We start from the raw sequence: 12,165 nt of genomic DNA on the forward strand, positions 1-12,165 counted from the left end.
CAAAAAGAGAAATAATGTATGAGATCATGAAAAGGCAACGTAACTTCATTGGACATGTGATTAGGAAAGAGGAGTTAGAATGCACGGTAATTATGGGAAAGATTGAAGGGAAGAAAGCAAGAGGAAAACAAAGACAAATGATGACGGAGACAGCAGCCAGAGAACTGGAAATGAATAGAAGATTGAGGGAAGATTTGATGGAGGTGTACAAAATTATGAGGTTAATAGACAGGGTAAATGCAAGCAGACTTTTTCCCCTCAGATTGGCTGAGACTAGAACTAGAGGTTATGGGTTAAGCATGAAAGGTGAAAAGCTTAATGAGAACATGAGGGGAACTTTTTCATTCAGAGAATGGTGAGAGTGTGGAATGAACAGTTAGTGGAAGTGATGGGTGAAGGTTTGCTTTACATTTAGAAGAAATTTGCATTAAGATGGGTATGGAGAGCTTTGATCCAGGTGTGGGTTGATGGGACTAGACAGTGCAATAATCCAGCATGGATAAGATGGACTGAAGGGCCTGTTTCTGTGCTGTAATGGTCTAAGATTTTACGTGGTTATAGCGTTGTTAAACTGTAATAATTAGGGTTGTGCTGGTTGGTTCAAGAACTGAATGGTTGAAGAGAAGGATCTGTTCTTGAACCTGATGGTGTGAGAGTTCAGGCTTCTGTATCTCCTGCCCAGTGGGAGATGCGAGAAGATCGCATGGCCCGGATGGTGGAGATCTTTGACGGTAGATGTTGATATCACTGATGGTGGGCAAGAATGTGCCTATGATGTATTGGGCAGAGTGCACCTCTCCCTTACCTTCCTGTGCATGTGAGTTGATGTACCAGACTGTGATGCAGCCAATCAGGACGCTGTAGAAGTTTGTTAGTGTTTGGTGACAAGCTGAAAGTCCCTTAACCTCCTAAGAAAGTAAAAGTGTGACCTTGTTTTCATTATGATTGCACCTTGATTTAACATTCAAGATTCAAGTTTATTTATCACATGTACTTCGAGACATATGGTGAAATGTGTCATATGTGTTAACAACCGAAACACCCGAGGTCGTGCTGGGAGCGGCCTGCGTGTGTTGCTATACTCCTAGCACCAGCGTAATACCCACAGTGTTTAGCAGAATACGGCAAAACAGAACACAACAAACAACAGCGGAACATGATATTCCTTCCAGTCCTCTAACCCCAAGAATGTCCATCTCCTTTGCACTCCAGCCTCTAATGAATTGAGATTTGAATGTGGACATGCAAACATTAGGCTTTCGGCTTTCCCAGTGAACTTCCAGAGGTCCGCAGACCTGGGGCTCTGTCCAATGGGCTTTGACCTCCAGACTTTCGATTTGACTCCTTTCCCACATTGGCAACAAAACCCTCTGATCAACCATCACCAGGCCTTGAACTCTGGTCTGACCGATTCAGAAACTCAGTGAGTCATTGGACCTTGTTCCTGCTGCCTGCTTGAGAACTGGCCGACTGGGGGAGCCACACTGGCTTGGCCATGGATGTCTCTCACTCACATAGCTGTCCTTCGAATGTGGTGCAGGAAGTTAAGACTCAAATTTCCCCACATCCCTGTCCCTAAAACCCTAACCTAACAACTAACTTCCCAAAACCAACCCCACCAAACACTAAAAACATACTAAAAAGCCACTAAAACAGAGCTGGGACACAAACAGAGGCTGCCCGCAGCTCGGCACCACCTGCAGATATATGCTCATATATCTATGTGTTGGGCTCAGAAAAGTCATCCAATTTGTCAACACCCAGGAATTTAAAGTTGTTGACTCTCTCCACCGACGACCACCCCCATGTGGAGATCAAAGACCTCGCATAATTCTATATACACCACATCTACCACCTTTCCGTCGTCAACCTTCGTGATCATCTCATCGTGTCACAGGGTGTTTTAACCCATTTCTCAGTTAACACCTTCCTCCAAGAGGGCCACAACCTTGTTCTGGTCGGGAGGCTGGCATGCCCCAATGACCTGGAGAGCTCTGTTGGCTGGAGTCGGGGCTTTGTGCTTTGGCTTTTGGTAGGGAGAGAAAACACAAAAAAACTGAGGTGCAAAGGGACTTGGTCCTTGTGCAGGTTTTTGCAGGTTCAGTTTGTAGTGCAGAAGGCAACTGCAATGTTAGTGTTTCACGAGGAATAGAATATAGAAACATAGAAAACCTCCAGCTCAACACAGGCCCTTCGGCCTACAAATTTGTGCCGAACATGTCCTTACCTTAGAAATTACTTGGCTTACCCATAGCCCTCTATTTTTCTAAGCTCCATGTACCTATCCAAAAAGGCTCTTAAAAGACCCTATCGTATCCACCTCCACCACCATTGCCGGCAGCCCATTCCATGCATTCACCACTCTCTGAGAAAAAACTTACCCCTGACATCTCCTCTGTACCTGCTCCCCAGCACCTTAAACCTGTGTCCTCTTGTGTTAGCCATTCCAGCCATGGGAAAAAGCCTCTGACTATCCACACGATCAATGCCTCTTGTCATCTTATACACCTCTATCAGGTCACCTCTCATCCTCTGTCGCTCCAAGCAGAAAAGGCCAAGTTCACTCAATCTATTCTCATCAGGCATGCTCCCCAATCCAGGCGACAGCCTTGTAAATCTCCTCTGCACCCGTTCTATGGCTTCTACATCCTTTCTGTAGTGAGGTGACTAGAACTGAGCACAGTACTCCAAGTGGGGTCTGACCAGGGTCCTATATAGCTGCAACATTACCTCTCAGCTCCTAAACTTAATCCCATGGTTGATGAAGGCCAATGCACTGTATGCCTTCTTAACCACAGAGTCAACCTGTACAGCTGCTTTGAGCATCCTATGGACTCGGACCCCAAGATCCCTCTGATCCTCCACACTGCCAAGAATCTTACCATTAATACTATATTCTGCCATCATATTTGACCTACCAAAATGAACCACTTCACACTTATCTGGGTTGAATTCCATCTGCCACTTCTCAGCCCAGTTTTGCATCCTATCAATGTCCCGGTGTAGCCTCCGAGAGCCCTCCACACTATCCACAACACCCCCAACCTTTGTGCATCAGCACACTTACTAACCCATCCCTCCACTTCCTCATCCGGGTCATTTATAAACATCATGAAGAGTAAGGGTCCCAGAACAGATCCCTGAGGCACACCACTGGTGACTGACCTCCATACAGAATATGACCCGTCTACATCCACAAAGCAATGTTCTCTTGGATCCCATGCCTCCTTACTTTCTCAATAAGCCTTGCATGGGGTACCTTATCAAATGCCTTGCAGAAATCCATATACACTACATCTACTGCTCTTCCTTCATCAATTTAGTCACATCCTCAAAAAATTCAATCTGGCTCATAAGGCACGACCTGCCCTTGACAAAGCCACGCTGACTATTCCTAATCATATTATGCCTCTCTAAATGTTCATAAATCCTGTCTCTCAGGATATTTTCCATCAACTTACCAACCATTGAGGTAGGAGTCACTGGTCTATAATTTCCTGGGTATCTTGACTCCCTTTCTTGAATAAAGGAACAACATCCACAACCCTCCAATCCTCCAGAACCTCTCCCATCCCCATTGATGATACAAAGATTATTGCCAGAGGCTCAGCAATCTCCTCCCTCACCTCCCACAGTAGCCTGGGGTACATCCCATCCAGTCCCAGCGACTTATCCAACTTGAAGCTTTCCAAAAGCTCCAGCACGTCCTCTTTCTTAATATCTACATGCTCAAGCTTTTCAGTCTGCTGCAAGTCATCACTACAATCACCAAGATCCTTTTCCACAGTGAATACTGACGTAAAGTATTCATTAAGTACCTCTGCTATTTCCTCCGGTTTCATACAGAATTTCCCACTGTCACACTTGATAGGTCCTATTCTTTCACGTCTTATCCTCTTGCTCTTCACATACTTGTAGAATGCCTTGGGGTTTTCTTTAATCCTGCCCACCAAGGCCTTCTCATGGCCCCTTCTGGCTCTCCTAATTTCCTTCTCAAGCTCCTTCCTATTAGCCTTATAATCTTCTAGATCTCTAACATTACCTAGATCTCTGAACTTTTTGTAAGCTTTTCTGTTCTTCTTGACTAGATTTATCACAGCCTTTGTACACCACGGTTCCTGTACCCTACCATAACTTCCCTGTCACATTGGAACGTACCTATGCAGAACTCCACACAAATATCCCCTGAACATTTGCCACATTTCTTCCATACTTTTCCCCGAGAACATCTATTCCCAATTTAAACTTCCAATTTCCTGCCTGATAGCCTCATGTTTCCCCTTACTCCAATTAAACGCTTTTCTAACTTGTCTGTTCCTATCTCTCGCCAATGCTATTGTAAAGGAGATAGAATTATGATCACTATCTCCCACTGAGAGATCTGACACCTGACCAGGTTCATTTCCCAATACCAAATCAAGTACAGTCTTTCCTCTTGTAGGCTTGTCTGCATACTGTGTCAAGAAACATTCCTGAACACCCCTAACAAACTCCACCCCATCTAAACCCCTTGCTCTAGGGAGATGCCAATCGATATTTGGGAAATTAAAATCTCCCACCACGACGACTCTGTTATTATTACACCTTTCCAGAATCTGTTTCCCTATCTGCTCCTCGATGTCTCTGTTATTGTTGGGCGGCCTATAAAAACACACAGTAAAGTTATTGACCCCTTTCTGTTCCTAACCTCCACCCACAGAGACTCCGTAGACAATCCCCCCATGACGTCCATCTTTTCTGCAGCCGTGACACTATCTCTGATCAACAGTGCCACGCCCCCACCTCTTTTGCCTCCCTCCCTGTCCTTTCTGACACTTCTAAAACCCGGCACCTGAAGTAACCATTCCTGTCCCTGAGCCATCCAAGTCTCTGTGATGGCCACCACATCATATCTCCGAGTACTGATCCACGCTTTAAGATCATCCGCTTTGTTCACAACACCCCTTGCGTTAAAATAGACACATCTCAAACCTTCGGTCTGAGCGCATCCCTTCTCTATCACCTCCCTTTCCTCCCTCTTGCACTGTTTGCAATCTTTCTCTATTTGTGAGCCAACAGCCTCTTCCCCAGTCTCTTCAGTTCAGTTCCCACCCCCAAAGTTCTAGTTTAAACTCTTGCCAGTAGCGTTAGCAAACCTCCCTGCCAGGATATTGGTCCCCTTGGGATTCAAGAGCAACCCGTCCTGCCCAAAAGAGTTCCCAATGATCCAGAAATCTGAATTCCTGCCCCTTGCTCCAATCCCTCAGCCACGCATTTATCCTCCACCTCATTCTATTCCTATACTCACTGTTACGTGGCACAGGCAGTAATCCCAAGATTACTACCTTTGCGGTCCTGCTTCTCAACTTCCTGCCTAACTCCCTGCAGTCTTTTTTCAGGACCTCTTCCCTTTTCCTACCTATGTCGTTGGTACCAATATGTACCATGACCTCTGGCTGTTCTCCCTCCCACTGCAGGATATCTTGAATGGGATCTGAAACATCCCGGATCCTGGCACCTGGGAGGCAAACTACCATTCAAGTTTCTTTCCTGCGTCCACAGAATCGCCTGTCTGACCCCGCTAACTACAGAGTCCCTTATCACTGCTGCCTTCCTCTTCCTATCCCTATCCTTCTGAGCCACAGGGCCAGACTCTGTGCCAGAGGCAAGGCCACTGTCGCTTCCCCCAGGTAGGCTGTCCCCCCCAACAGTACTCAAACAGCACACATCAAAGTTGCTGGTGAACGCAGCAGGCCAGGCAGCATCTGTAGGAAGAGGTGCAGTCGACGTTTCAGGCCGAGACCCTTCGTCAGGACTAACTGAAGGAAGAGTGAGTAAGGGATTTGAAAGTTGGAAGGGGAGGGGGAGATCCAAAATGATAGGAGAAGACAGGAGGGGGAGGGATAGAGCCAAGAGCTGGACAGGTGATAGGCAAAAGGGGATACGAGAGGATCATGGGACAAGAGGTCCGGGAAGAAAGACGGGGGGGGGTACTCAGAGGATGGGCAAGAGGTATATTCAGAGGGACAGAGGGAGAAAAAGGAGAGTGAGAGAAAGAATGTGTGTATAAAAATAAGTAACAGATGGGGTACGAGGGGGAGGTGGGGCCTTAGCGGAAGTTAGAGAAGTCGATGTTCATGCCATCAGGTTGGAGGCTACCCAGACGGAATATAAGGTGTTGTTCCTCCAACCTGAGTGTGGCTTCATCTTTACAGTAGAGGAGGCCGTGCATAGACATGTCAGAATGGGAATGGGATGTGGAATTAAAATGTGTGGCCACTGGGAGATCCTGCTTTCTCTGGCGGACAGAGCGTAGATGTTCAGCAAAGCGGTCTCCCAGTCTGCGTCGGGTCTCGCCAATATATAAAAGGCCACATCGGGAGCACCGGACGCAGTATATCACCCCAGTCGACTCACAGGTGAAGTGTTGCCTCAACTGGAAGGACTGTTTGGGGCCCTGAATGGTGGTAAGGGAGGAAGTGTAAGGGCATGTGTAGCACTTGTTCCGCTTACACGGATAAGTGCCAGGAGGGAGATCAGTGGGGAGGGATGGGGGGGACGAATGGACAAGGGAGTTGCGTAGGACAGGTGACAGGTGATATGCGTATCTCCTGAGAGCAGATGCGGCGGAGACGGAGGAATTGTGAGAAGAGGATGGCGTTTTTCACAGCTATCTGGACTATTCCTCTTCTCACCCTGTCTCTTGCAAAAACGCCATCCCCTTCTCACAATTCCTCCGTCTCCGCCGCATCTGCTCTCAGGATGAGGCTTTTCATTCTAGGACGAGGGAGATGTCTTCCTTTTTTAAAGAAAGGGGCTTCCCTTCCTCCACTATCAGCTCTGCTTTTAAACGCATCTTCCCCAATTCACGTACATCTGCTCTCACTCCATCCTCCCACCACCCCACTAGGAATAGGGTTCCCCTGGTCCTCACCTACCACCCCACCAGCCTCCGGGTCCAACATATTATTCTCCGTAACTTCCGCCACCTCCAACGGGATCCCATCACTAAGCACATCTTTCCCTCACCCCTCTCTCTGCATTCCACAGGGATCGCTCCCTACGCAACTCCCTTGTCCATTCGTCCCCCCCATCCCTCCCCACTGATCTCCCTCCTGGCACTTATCCGTGTAAGCGGAACAAGTGCTACATATGCCTTTACACTTCCTCCCTTACCACCATTCAGGGCCCCAAACAGTCCTTCCAGGTGAGGCAACACTTCACCTGTGAGTCGACTGGGGTGATATACTGCGTCCGGTGCTCCCGATGTGGCCTTTTATATATTGGCGAGACCCGACGCAGACTGGGAGACCGCTTTGCTGAACATCTACGCTCTGTCCGCCGGAGAAAGCAGGATCTCCCAGTGGCCACACATTTTAATTCCACATCCCATTCCCATTCTGACATGTCTATCCACGGCCTCCTCTACTGTAAAGGTGAAGCCACACTCAGGTTGGAGGAACAACACCTTATATTCCGTCTGGGTAGCCTCCAACCTGATGGCATGAACATCGACTTCTCTAACTTCCGCTAAGGCCCCACCTCCCCCTCGTACCCCATCTGTTACTTATTTTTATGCACACATTCTTTCTCTCAATCTCCTTTTTCTCCCTCTGTCCCTCTGAATACACCTCTTGCCCATCCTCTGGGTCCCCCCCCCGCCGTCTTTCTTCCCGGACCTCCTGTCCCATGATCCTCTTGTATCCCCTTTTGCCTATCACCTGTCCAGCTCTTGGCTCCATCCCTCCCCCTCCTGTCTTCTCCTATCATTTTGGATCTCCCCCTCCCCCTCCAACTTTCAAATCCCTTACTCACTCTTCCTTCAGTTAGTCCTGACGAAGGGTCTCGGCCTGAAACGTCGACTGCACCTCTTCCTACAGATGCTGCCTGGCCTGCTGCGTTCACCAGCAACTTTGATGTGTGTTGCTTGAATTTTTAGCATCTGCAGAATTCCTGTTGTTTGCGTTTAAGTACTGAAACAGGAGTACTTATTGTCAAGGGGTACAGCCACAGGGGTACTCTCTAGTACCTGACTCTTCCCCTTCCCTCTCCTGACTGTGACCCACTTGTCTGTCTCCTGTGGCCCCAGTGTGACTACCCACCTATAACTCCGTTCTATCACCTCCTCATTCTCCCTGACCAGACGAAGGTCATCGAGCTGCATCTTCAGTTCCCTAACTCCATCCCTTAGGAGCTGCAGCTCGACGCACCTGATGCAGATATGGCCATCCGGGAGACTGGGAGACTCCAGGACCTCCCACATCCGACACCGAGCACAGAAAACTGGCCTCACACACATACTTCCTCCTTTCTGCAAATAACACCAGTAAACCTACCTCACCTCATCCCGTTACCGCCTAAGCCAGTTGAGCCAAAGCCCTATCATTCTGCTGCCTCTCACTCCGCTGCCTGCTGGATATGGCAGTCTTCTTTTTAAACCTTTTGCGCTGTACTCACTGACGTCATGCGCCTGCGTAGTCTTGCCTCTCTTTTACCCCGAGTAGTAAAAACTCCCTTCGTTGCAGAAATCAGCCGTTCACTCGCAGCCTTCTTGCTCCGAATCAAAGCAAGGATGTAATGTTGTGACTTTATAAGGCACTGGTGAGACCTCACTTGCAGTATTGTGTGCAGTTTTGGGCCCCTTATCTTATAAGGAAAGTGTTAAAACTGGAGAGGGTTCACAGGTGGTTAATGAAAACCAGGATTGAATGGCTTGTCATATGAAGAGTGTTTGATGGCTCTGGCCTGTATTCACTACAATTCAGAAGAATGAGGGGTGATCTCATTGAAACCTATCGAATGGTGAAAGGCCTTGATAGAGTGGATGTAGAGAGGATGTTTCCTGTGGTGGGAGAGTCTAAGCCCAGAGGACACAGCCTCAGAATAGAGGGGCATCCTTATAGAATGGAGATGAGGAGGAATTTCTTTAGCCAGAGAGTGATAAATCTGTGGAACTCATTGCCAAGTCTTTATGTATATTTAAGGCAGAAGGTGATAGATTCTTGATTGGTCATGGCATGAAGGGATACAGGGGCAAGGCAGGAGATTGGGCTGAGATGAAAATAGGATCGGTCATGATGAAATGATGGAGCAGACTTGATGGGTCGAATGGCCTAATTCTGGTCCTATATCTTACGGTCTTAGGGTCGCCCATGTCAAACAGGTCAAAGGGTAGAGGCCAGACTAAGAGTGGTCCACCGGTCCTCCAGGTTCAGGGGTTCTGTTCAGGCCAACAACCCTGACTGGTCATAAAATAACTGTTGCAGAAACAGCAATGAAGAATCTTCCTCAGGATGAAGGAATCCCAGGAGACCAAGACAACTTGGCATTGTACCTTAGAGGCAGAGGTGTGGCCCCTGAACCACACATGGGGCACAATAGTAAAGATGGCCAAGGATAGACAGAAATGGAGAAGCTTCATTGCTGCCATAAACACCAGCCATAAGGCAGTTAACACCTCCATCTGCATTAAGGAAGAACTATCACCAATTTCTAATCATCAGAGCAGTTTCCAATAAGCCATAATGTATTATCTCCAAATAATATGATTTTATCTAATCTCTGATGAATTACACTTCAGAAGTAAACACATACAAATTAGGGAGAAGGGAAATTAAAAAAGGCTTGGGTGAAAGCAATAATAGGGAAAAGAGACTTTGATTTAAAATGGGAACATGATGATGACAAAATTAATCTTACAAAGTAAAGAGTGGATCTCATTTCCCATTAGAAAATGTAAATGAAATCACACAGGTGACAGGATGATTGAAATATTCTGATTTGAGTTAAATGATATGGTCAGATGAACAATCATTAACTAGCTCAGTGAACAGGCAATGTATAAGAGGTGTAAACGACTGGGAAACTGCCAAACACAAGAAGCTGAAGTCAACTGAAAACCATTGCCCCAGACTGTTGTTAACTTGGCAAGGTGAGTGTGGGCTGGAAGTGAGACAGGTACCAAGATCTAGAACATACAACCATATAACAGAGGAACAAGCTCATCTCGTTCACACTGTCTGTGATGACAATCTGCATTCTCTGCCTGTTCATCTGTATGCTTTCACTACCTCTCCTGGCAGCTCATTTCAGGCGCCCAGAACTCTTGGTGTGAAAAAACACCCCGAGAATGCGCTTTCAGTCTTTCCCGCTCTCACCTTTACTGCATGCTCTCTGATATTTGACATTCCACCACTGGGACGCTCTACCTTATCCATGCCTCACTGAATATGCAAACCCCTATCAGGTCTGTGAAAAGAAATGGAAATTGTGGGGCACAAAGGAGAAGAGAGAGTGACTGGGGCTGGAAAGTTGGGCATATGCAGGAGAAAATTCAGCTTACCAGACAAACCTCTCCCAGATCTGAACCTCCTTGATCTTCCCCACCCTGATCTGCCCTTTTCGGACTTTCCCCTCCCTGATTTACCCCTCCTGGATCTTCCCCTCCCTGATCTGCCCCTCCTGGACCTTCCCTTCTCCGATCTGCCCCTCCTGGACCTTCCCTTCTCCGATCTGCCCCTCCTGGATCTTCCCCTCCACAATCTGCCCTTCCTGGATCTTCCCCTCCCCGATCTGCCCCTCCTGGACCTTCTCCTCTCCGATCTGCCCCTCCTGGACCTTCCCCTCCCTGATCTGCCCCTCCTGGACCTTGCCCTCCCCGATCCGCCCCTCCTGGATCTTCCCCTCCCCTATCTGCCCCTCCTGGATCTTCCCCTCCCCGATCTGCCCCTCCTGGATCTTCCCCTCCCCGATCTGCCCTTCCTGGATCTTCCCCTCCCCGATCTGCCCCTTCTGGATCTTCCCCTCCCTGATCTGCCCCTTCTGGATCTTCCCCTCTCTGATCCGCCCCTCCTGGATCTTCCCCTCCCCTATCTGCCCCCCCTGGATCTTCCCTTCCCCAATCTGCCCCTCCCCGATCTTCCCCTCCCAGATCTGCCCCTCCCCGATCTGCCCCTCCTGGATCTTCCCCTCCCCGATCTGCCCTTCCTGGACCTTCCCCTCCCCAATCTGCCTTCCTGGATCTGCCCCTCCTAGACCTTCCCCTCCCTGATCTGCCCCTCCTGGATCTTCCCCTCTCTGATCTGCCCCTCCTGGATCTTCCCCTCTCTGATCTGCCCCTCCTGGATCTTCCCTTCCCCGATCTGCCCCTCCTGGATCTTCCCCTCTCTGAACTGCCCCTCCTGGACCTTCCTGTCCCCGATCTGCCTTCCTGGATCTGCACCTCCTGGACCTTCCCCTCCTGGATCTTCCCCTCCCCGATCTGCCCCTCCTGGATCTTCCCATCCCTGATCTGTCCTTCCAGCCAGTGGGCCAGGGGGAATGCTGGAAAACTGTGTGTACTGTGGGGGGGGGGTGGATTGCTGGAGAACTGTGTGGACTGGAGGGGTGATTGCTGGAGAACTGTGTGGACTGGTGGCGGTGGATCGCTGGAGAACAGTGTTTACTGGAGGGGTGGATTGCTGGAGAACTGTGTGGACTGGGGGGTGTATTGCTGGAGAACTGTGTGGACTGGGGGGTGGATTGCTGGAGAACTGTGGACTGGGGGGTGGATCGCTGGAGAACAGTGTTTACTGGGGGGGTGGATTGCTGGAGAACTGTGTGGACTGGGGGGGGTGGATTGCTGGAGAACTGTGTGGACTGGGGGTGTATTGCTGGAGAACAGTGTTTACTGGGGGGGTGGATTGCTGGAGAACTGTGTGGACTGGGGGGTGTATTGCTGGAGAACTGTGTGGACTGGTGGGGGTGGATTGCTGGAGAACTGTGGACTGGGGGGGTGGATTGCTGGAGAACAGTGTTTACTGGGGGGGTGGATTGCTGGAGAACTGTGTGGACTGGGGGGGTGGATTGCTGGAGAACTGTGTTTACTGGGGGGGGTGGATTGCTGGAGAACTGTGTGGACTGGTGGGGGTGGATTGCTGGAGAACTGTGTGGACTGGGGGGGTGGATTGCTGGAGAACTGTGTGGACTGGTGGGGGTGGATCGCTGGAGAACAGTGTTTACTGGAGGGGTGGATTGCTGGAGAACTGTGTGGACTGGGGGGTGTATTGCTGGAGAACTGTGTGGACTGGTGGCGGTGGATCGCTGGACTACTGAGGTGACTTTAAACTAGAATGGTTGGGGGGTGGGAATCAAATTAAAGCGGCTAGGTGTGAGGAGGTTAGTTCACAACAGAGGGATGGGAACCAG

General features: G+C 49.2%; 1 protein-coding gene across 1 annotated transcript in view; it reads left to right on the forward strand.

Moving 5' to 3' along the window:
- Positions 1-9,855: 9,855 nt before the first annotated feature.
- Positions 9,856-12,165, forward strand: part of LOC134354210 (secretin-like) — a 38,019-nt gene continuing 35,709 nt past the window's right edge. The window contains exon 1 of the mRNA XM_063063104.1: positions 9,856-9,910. The gene's annotated coding sequence lies outside the window, so the exon portion shown is untranslated. The remainder of the gene's footprint in view (positions 9,911-12,165) is intronic.

This window comes from Mobula hypostoma, chromosome 11 (assembly GCF_963921235.1).
Source record: "Mobula hypostoma chromosome 11, sMobHyp1.1, whole genome shotgun sequence".
Lineage (NCBI taxonomy): Eukaryota > Metazoa > Chordata > Chondrichthyes > Myliobatiformes > Myliobatidae > Mobula > Mobula hypostoma.